This window comes from Rutidosis leptorrhynchoides, chromosome 8 (genome assembly GCF_046630445.1).
Source record: "Rutidosis leptorrhynchoides isolate AG116_Rl617_1_P2 chromosome 8, CSIRO_AGI_Rlap_v1, whole genome shotgun sequence".
In the NCBI taxonomy this organism is placed as follows: domain Eukaryota; kingdom Viridiplantae; phylum Streptophyta; class Magnoliopsida; order Asterales; family Asteraceae; genus Rutidosis; species Rutidosis leptorrhynchoides.
This window is the reverse complement of record NC_092340.1, coordinates 235193749-235203679: the sequence shown is the minus strand read 5'-3', so window position 1 is coordinate 235203679 and position 9931 is coordinate 235193749.

Here is a 9931-nt window from a genome sequence, read left to right as displayed (position 1 = left end):
TTCATGTTTATGGCGTATTTGTTTGTGGATGTTATGGTAGCATCGAGTGTGAACCACGAGCCGGTAGCACTATAAACTAAGATGTGAACCACGAGCCGGTAGCATCGAGTGTGAACCACGAGCCGGTAGCACTATAAACTAAGATGTGAACCACGAGCCGGTAGCATCGAGTGTGAACCACGAGCCGGTAGCACTATAAACTAAGATGTGAACCACGAGCCGGTAGCATCGAGTGTGAACCACGAGCCGGTAGCACTATAAAATAATTGATGTGAACCACGAGCCGGTAGCATCGAGTGTGAACCACGAGCCGGTAGCACTATAAAAGAGTATGACTCAATTGCGTATGGTGTGAACCACGAGCCGGTAGCACCATAGCGTTATGGTTAACCTTGGGAGTGTTACGCGTTGTTATATTTATATTGTTACATATTAATGTATTGTTGTGTTGTAGCTAACCCTCCGGGTGTAGCTATTTGGCGTTGTTCACATCGTCGTTGGTGAACTTATATTGTTGTTGTATCTTTAGCTCGTTGCTTAGAGATCGTATGGTATGCTTAGTGTAGTGCCTTATATGGATGCCTCGGTATGCGGTATTTGTATTTTGGTGGCGTGTCCATTTTATACATATATATGTATGTAGTATATTATCATTCACTAAGCGTTAGCTTACCCTCTCGTTGTTGACTCTTTTTATAGATTGCATGCGGATGGTGGCTCGGGTAAGCGCGAGGATTAGAGGACTTGCATAGTTTGCGTAGAAGGCTTGCTTTTGGATTTATTAGGATTGGGTAGCGTATCCCCAATCGCCATGCTCGGCTTTATTTTGTATTAAAAGTCTTATGGTCGAAAATTGTATTTTGATACTTAAAGGGTAATTTGGGTCGATGTGGGCCCCGCTTCGTAAACATAATTTTATTAATAGAACATGCTAGTTTTTATATATGGAACATGTGGTTAAAAGCGTTTGGGCTAAATACGTCGGGAACTAGTCAATCTTTTTCGCATTTAAAAGCCCCGGGGACAGCCCGTTTTGGCGCGGCGCGCGGGTATGCTGTTCAGGAAATTTTTTTTTTTTATGTTGTGAAAATTAACGGGGTTTTGTCGTGGTTTGGTTTGGGTTGTTACAAAAAGTACGTGACACTAAGGTCATTACAAAACCATGGTTCAAAAATAACATAAGTAGTGAATGCAAAAATAAAAGTCCATGCTTGAGACATCTCTAACAATGAAGCGGAAGTCTAACACAGCGAGTCTATAACAGCGGAAGCAATTTCATCTAAGCACCTGAGAAATAACATGCTTAAAACGTCAACACGAATGTTGGTGAGCTATATTTTTGTTGTAAACAATATAGATTTCGTATTCAAAACATTATCAAAAAGTATATGCTTAACCGTGGGCACTTGGTAACTAACTTAACGTAAAATAATATATCACCCCCTAAAAGTACACTTGGAGAGTGCGTTAAAATAGACGAAGTATTAACCACCTGTTAAATGCTAGCGTGACTAGCCCGAGTGGGGATGTCAAACCCTATGGATCCATATCTAAGATTCGCGTCTACCGGTTCATAAACCAATAGTTAAACGTTACCGAGCTAAGGGGAAAATTTGTGCCGTTATATCACCCACACATATATAAAGTTTAAGTACTCGTGTCTAGTATGTAAAACATAAAAATCGCATGTATTCTCAGTCTCAAAAATAGTTAAAGTAAAAAGGGAGCTATAACTCACAGTGAATATGCCGTAAAATTGATATGAAAACGTAAGCAAGTAGTAAGTCGGTCCGAAAGGTCCTCAACCTAATTCAAAGGTTACTAAGTCAGTAAATCGTCCTAAAAGGTTTAAAAGTACGTAAGTTAAGTCTTAAGTATCATCATTATCATCATTATCATCATCATACGTAAAAGATAAAGTAAGGTTTTCAATAAGAATAGAGATCGAAACAAAGGGCTGACTTCGGACAGCTGCTACGACCTCTATACAAACTAAAATGACGCGGCCAGTGTCCAAGGATCTGTTTGTGAGTCCTATTACCTCTGTCCAATTTTCAGATCCTAACTCGATGTCGTTTGACCGTGTCGACAGTTCAAGCGCGAGTAGGTCAGAAATTTCAGCACGTCGTTACGAAGGCGTAGTGATTTTCAGAAGGCTATAAATCCTAAACCGTATATCGGATTTAGGCGAGTCTTAAACGAAAAGTCATCTACTCAAACCAAAATATCTGAAAATCAACTTTCCAGAAGCCCCAGGAGTCTGATCAGACCTTGAAAAACAGAAACAAGTGCTCCGGTGGGTTTCTTGGTGTTTGATGCTCATCACGGTTCTCATCCTTGATGCGTATAAGCCTAAAGTGTACAACTCTTTGATGTTTTAGCATCATTATGACCAAGTTTTAACCATCAACACATAACTAAAAGTAAAAGCTAACTTTCTAGAAGTTTCGAACATCAAGGTTGTCTCTTTATTGTATAAACACAATAAAGCTTCAACCTTTGTCCTTTTGATACAAGTTTATGCATCTTCATCATATGAGATGATGAAGACTTGATTTTTACCACCATAAAAATCATAGAATGGTTCCAAGTAAGTGAGATCTACAATAATAACTTAGATCTCAAGTGTTAAGAAACCCTAAGCTAGAAAGCTTGGATTTTTACAAGATTAATGAGACCATAAGCTAGAAAGCTAAGATCTAGTAAAAGTAATGAGGTCATAAGCTAAAAAGCTTAGATCTAAACAAAATAATGAAACCCTAAGCTAGAAAGCTTGTATCTTTAATGTTCATGAAGATCTTTAAAGCAAAAAGTTAGATCTACAAGTTACATGAAGAACATAAACACAAGTTTTGATCTTTTTAACAAAATAAAGTGGTCTTAGGCTTTAAAACTTAGATCCAATAAAGTAATGAAGATTTAAAGCTAGAAATCTTGAATCTTTCATGTTCTTGAAGATTCCAAATCAAAGTTTGAATCTACAAGATGTAACAAGATCAAAAAGCTAAAAAGCTTGATCTCATGATGATGATGATGATGTCGTGATTAAGAAGAAAAAGAGAAGAAGAAGAAATTCAAGAACTTACAATTTCTTAGGCTTTTAGTGTGAGAAAGACTAGAGAGAGAATTAGAGAGAAAGTGTGTGAAATGAGAATGAAATGAAGTGTGGAATGAAGAATGAGGCTTGAATTTATATTGGTGGTGGTGGTGGGGGTCTCCAAAACCGACTGCATCATGGGGGACAAGGGGGGGGGGAATTTGCTTTTGCATGGTGGTGGTACAAAGGTGGTGCTTGTATGTTGGGATCCCATGCAACATGGTGTAGTAAAGGCACACAAATATGCTAGTATGTTGTCTTATCTTTATGGGTTTTTGTCTTACATCTTAATGGGTCATAAGTCCATTAAAATTGGGCTAACTTAAAAGTCCATTAGCTAGAGTAGGGTGGGCCTAAGTCCATTAAGGTAAAAAGTCCATTAAGACTAACTAGTGTGCATTAGTAAATCACTAAGCGTAATTAAGCAACCAATAAGCCAAGTAATTGTCATTAGAAAATAACAATTAGTTTTACGTAGTCATAATATTCCAATTATGACAAAAGTTTAACGTGTACTAAGTACGTAGCTCGTTTTAAACAACAAGTGACACTAACGGCCATAAAAGCATTCGAGGATCAAGTTAAGTGATTACGCACTTAATAAAACGTTGTAAGATATTAACGAAAGTAATTAACATGAATAAATATCCCAGAATATAATATAGCTCAGTACGCACAAATAAGCAGTTTCGTGAAAGTAATAAATATAATTATAAGTCAAAAAAGGTCAGGTCGTTACATTACCCACATGTTAAAGAAAATTTCGTCTCGAAATTTTAAACTGAGGTAGATGGTAGAGTCGGGAAAAGGTGAGGATATGTATGCATCATCTGATCCTCCCGTTCCCAAGTGAACTCAGGTCCTCGTTTAGCATTCCAACGAACTCGGACAATTGGAATCTTGTTGTGCTTCAAAGTCTTGACCTCACGGTCCATGACCTCAACAGGTTCTTCCACAAAGTGAAGTTTGTCGTCAATCGTAAGTTCATCTAGAGGTATGACAAGTTCTGGTTCGGTAAGACACTTCTTCATGTTCGATACGTGAAAAGTGGGATGAACAGAACTTAATTGAGATGGAAGGTCCAAACGGTAAGCAACGGGTCCAATACGCTCCAAGATTTCAAACGGACCAATATATCGTGGATTTAGCTTCTCACGCTTTCCGAAATGGATTACACCTTTCCAGGTTGTGACTTTTAACATTACACGGTCACCCACTTGGAATTCAAAATCTTTACGTCTAATGTTGGCATAGCTCTTTTGGCGATCACAGACCGTCTTGAGGCTTGCTTGAATTTGAACAATCTTCCCGGTGGTTTCATGGATGAGTTCGGGTCCGGTGATTTTCTTATCACCTACTTCGGCCCAACAAATAGGAGAACGACATTTGCGGCCATAGAAAGCTTCGAAAGGTGCAGCATTAATACTCGAGTGATAACTATTGTTGTAAGAGAATTCGGCTAGAGGCAAATGCGTTTCCCAAGCTTTTTCGAAGTCAATAACACAAGCTCGTAACATGTCTTCCAAGGTTTGAATCGTGTGTTCGCTTTGTCCGTTGGTTTGTGGGTGATATGCGGTGCTCATGTCTAGACATGTTCCCAAGGCTTCTTGTAAGGAACGCCAAAATCTAGAAGCAAAATGGGCATCTCAGTCAGAAATAATCGATAAGGGTACGCCGTGACGAGATACAATTTCCTTTATGTACAGTTGTGCAAGTTTTTCCATTGTATCGGTTTCTTTCATGTCTAGGAAGTGAGCGGATTTGGTGAGACGGTCAATAATAACCCAGATGGTATCATAACCGCCTACCGTCTTTGGTAGTTTTGTGATAAAGTCCATCGTTATTCTTTCCCTCTTCCATTGCGGGATTTCGGTTTGCTGAAGTAACCCAGATGGCTTTTGATGTTCGGCTTTGACCTTGGAACAAGTTAAACACTTTCTAACGTAAATAGCAACATCCTTTTTGAGGTTTGGCCAACAATATCGCTCCTTGAGATCGTGGTACATCTTACCAGCTCCTGGATATTTTGAATACCTTGACTTATGGGCTTCGTCTAGAATAAGACTTCGTAAATCCCCATAACTAGGCACCCAAATTCTTCCGGCGAAATATCGGAGTCCAGTCTCCTTAACCTCGAATCGAGAGACGAGAATGTTTAAGCGTTCTTGAGAGATATTCTCCTCTTTGAGAGCCTCATCTTGGGCTACACGGATTTAGCTATTGAGATTTGCGTGGATGGTGATGTTCAAGGCTCGGACACGAAGAGGTACCATTCTTTCCTTTCAGGTCAAGGCATCGGCTACTATGTTTTCCTTGCCAGGATGGTAACGAAGTTCACCATCGTAATCTTTCAATGTCTCGATCCATCGTCGTTGTCTCATATTCAGTTGCTTTTGATCGAAAATATGTTGGAGGCTTTTGTGGTCGGTGAAGATGGTGCTTTTGGTTCCGTAAAGATAGTGTCTCTACAATTTGAGTGCAAATACAACGGCTCCAAGTTCGAGATCGTGTGTCGTGTAGTTTCGTTCGTGAATCTTCAATTGTCTAGAGGCGTAAGCAATAACCTTCTTTCATTACATCAATACGCATCCAAAACCATGTTTTGAGGCATCGCAGTATACAACGTCATCATCACTGCCTTCGGGAAGGGATAAGATAGGTGCGTTGGCTAACTTCTGCTTCAGGGTTTGAAATGCCATCTCTTGTTCGACCGCCCAAACGAATTTCTTCCCTTTGTGAGTTAACGCGGTTAAAGGACGTGAAATCAAAGAGAAACCTTCGATAAATCTGCGATAATAATCGGCGAGGCCTAATAATTGGCGGATATGAGTAGGAGTAGTGGGGGTTTCCCACTTGCTAATGGCTTCGATTTTCGCGGTATCGAATTTAATACCTTGATCACTTACAACATGACCAAGAAATTGAGCTTCCTTTAACCAAAATTCACACTTGGAGAATTTGGCATAGAGTTGTTCTTGTCTCAAGAGTTCAAGCACGAGTCTGAGGTGTTGTTCGTGTTCTTCTTCACTTTTTGAATAGATTAAGATATCATCTATGAATACGATAACGAATTTGTCTAGATACGGCTTGCACATGCGGTTCATAAGATGCTGTATTCATGGATCTTTCAAGGAACTCGTAATGACCATACTGAGTTCAGAACGCGGTCTTAGGCACATCTTCTTCCTTCACCCTCAATTGGTGATAGCCTGACCGTAAATCAATGTTCGAATAAATGCTCGATCCTTGATGTTGATCGAATAAATCATCAATCCTTGGGAGAGGATATCGATTCTTGATCGTTAACTTGTTCAGCTCGCGGTAGTCGATACACATACGAAATGATCCGTCCTTCTTCTTAGCGAACAAAACAGGTGCGCCCCAAGGCGATGAACTCGGTAGAATAAATCCTTGGTCTAACAATTCTTGTAGTTGACTCTGCAACTCTTGTAGTTCAGAAGGTGCGAGTCGATAAGGCGCGCGAGAAACTAGAGAAACTCCTAGCACTAAATTGATCTGGAACTCTACCGGTCGCGGTGGCAGTAGTCTAGGCAACTTTTCTAGAAAAACTTCTGGAAATTTACTAACGATTGGGACTTCATTGAATTTTCGATCGCCGTGAAGGACATCCGATTCTCTTCAGTTTCTACTTTCATCACATGTGCCAATATTGCAAAATGTCCCTTTCTCATAAACTTTTGAGCCTTCAAACAGCTTATGAGACTTAGCTTTGAGTTACACCTCTCTCCATGTACTATCATTGGCACACCGTTCTCACGAGGTATGTGAAGAATCTTCTCACTACAAATAACTTTCGCTTTCATCTTTGAAAGCCAGTCCATTCCAACTATTACATCAAAGCTTCCTAACTTGATGGGTATTAGGTTAATCCTAAAGTCCATTCCAACTATTACATCAAAGGGTCCTAACTTGATGGGTATTATGTAGTGCCCCGTCCTAATCCCTCTGGATGAATACATTACATTTGGTTACATGGCGAGATACTTGACCTCTATATGATACATTTTACAAACATTGCATTCGTTTTTAAAAGACAAACTTTCATTACATCGAAAGTTGACGGCATACATACCATTTCATAATATATCCAACTATAATTGACTTAGTAATAATCTTGATGAACTCAACGACTCGAATGCAACGTCTTTTAAAATATGTCATGAATGACTCCAAGTATATCCCTAAAATGAGCAAATGCACATCGGAAGATTTCTTTCATACCTGAAAATAAACATGCTTTAAAGTGTCAACCAAAAGCTTGGTGAGTTCATTAGTTTATCAATAATATTCATTTTCATCATTTTTAATAGACCACAAGAATTTCATTTCCAGTTCTCATAAATATACGTCCCATGCATAGAGACAAAAATCATTAATATGGTGAATGAAATGTCCCGTTCTTATTGATTAAAAACGTTTCATATTAATTGATTTCGTTGCGAGGTTTTGACCTCTATATGAGACGTTTTTCAAAGACTGCATTCATTTTTAAAACAAACCATAACCTTTATTTCATAAATAAAGGTTTAAAAAGCTTTACGTAGATTATCAAATAATGATAATCTAAAATATCCTGTTTACACACGACCATTACATAATGGTTTACAATACAAATATGTTACATCGAAATCAGTTTCTTGAATGCAGTTTTTACACAATATCATACAAACATGGACTCCAAATCTTGTCCTTATTTTAGTATGCAACAGCGGAAGCTCTTAATATTCACCTGAGAATAAACATGCTTTAAACGTCAACAAAAATGTTGGTGAGTTATAGGTTTAACCTATATATATCAAATCGTAACAATAGACCACAAGATTTCATATTTCAATACACATCCCATACATAGAGATAAAAATCATTCATATGGTGAACACCTGGTAACCGACATTAACAAGATGCATATATAAGAATATCCCCATCATTCCGGGACACCCTTCGGATATGATATAAATTTCGAAGTACTAAAGCATCCGGTACTTTGGATGGGGTTTGTTAGGCCCAATAGATCTATCTTTAGGATTCGCGTCAATTAGGGTGTCTGTTCCCTAATTCTTAGATTACCAGACTTAATAAAAAGGGGCATATTCGATTTCGATAATTCAACCATAGAATGTAGTTTCACGTACTTGTGTCTATTTTGTAAATCATTTATAAAACCTGCATGTATTCTCATCCCAAAAATATTAGATTTTAAAAGTGGGACTATAACTCACTTTCACAGATTTTTACTTCGTCGGGAAGTAAGACTTGGCCACTGGTTGATTCACGAACCTATAACAATATATACATATATATCAAAGTATGTTCAAAATATATTTACAACACTTTTAATATATTTTGATGTTTTAAGTTTATTAAGTCAGCTGTCCTCGTTAGTAACCTACAACTAGTTGTCCACAGTTAGATGTACAGAAATAAATCGATAAATATTATCTTGAATCAATCCACGACCCAGTGTATACGTATCTCAGTATTGATCACAACTCAAACTATATATATTTTGGAATCAACCTCAACCCTGTATAGCTAACTCCAACATTCACATATAGAGTGTCTATGGTTGTTCCGAAATATATATAGATGTGTCGACATGATAGGTCGAAACATTGTATACGTGTCTATGGTATCTCAAGATTACATAATATACAATACAAGTTGATTAAGTTATGGTTGGAATAGATTTTTTACCAATTTTCACGTAGCTAAAATGAGAAAAATTATCCAATCTTGTTTTACCCATAACTTCTTCATTTTAAATCCGTTTTGAGTGAATCAAATTGCTATGGTTTCATATTGAACTCTATTTTATGAATCTAAACAGAAAAGTATAGGTTTATAGTCGGAAAAATAAGTTACAAGTCGTTTTTGTAAAGGTAGTCATTTCAGTCGAAAGAACGACGTCTAGATGACCATTTTAGAAAACATACTTCCACTTTGAGTTTAATCATAATTTTTGGATATAGTTTCATGTTCATAATAAAAATCATTTTCTCAGAATAACAACTTTAAAATCAAAGTTTATCATAGTTTTTAATTAACTAACCCAAAACAGCCCGCGGTGTTACTACGACGGCGTAAATCCGGTTTTACGGTGTTTTTCGTGTTTCAAGGTTTTAAATCATTAAGTTAGCATATCATATAGGTATAGAACATGTGTTTAGTTGATTTTAAAATTCAAGTTAGAAGGATTAACTTTTGTTTGCGAACAAGTTTAGAATTAACTAAACTATGTTCTAGTGATTACAAGTTTAAACCTTCGAATAAGATAGCTTTATATGTATGAATCGAATGATGTTATGAACATCATTACTACCTTAAGTTCCTTGGATAAACCTACTGAAAAAGAGAAAAATGGATCTAGCTTCAATGGATCCTTGGATGGCTCGAAGTTCTTGAAGCAGAATCATGACACGAAAACAAGTTCAAGTAAGATCATCACTTGAAATAAGATTGTTATAGTTATAGAAATTGAACCAAAGTTTGAATATGATTATTACCTTGTATTAGAATGATAACCTACTGTAAGAAACAAAGATTTCTTGAGGTTGGATGATCACCTTACAAGATTGGAAGTGAGCTAGCAAACTTGAAAGTATTCTTGATTTTATGAAACTAGAACTTTTGGAATTTATGAAGAACACTTAGAACTTGAAGATAGAACTTGAGAGAGATCAATTAGATGAAGAAAATTGAAGAATGAAAGTGTTTGTAGGTGTTTTTGGTCGTTGGTGTATGGATTAGATATAAAGGATATGTAATTTTGTTTTCATGTAAATAAGTCATGAATGATTACTCATATTTTTGTAA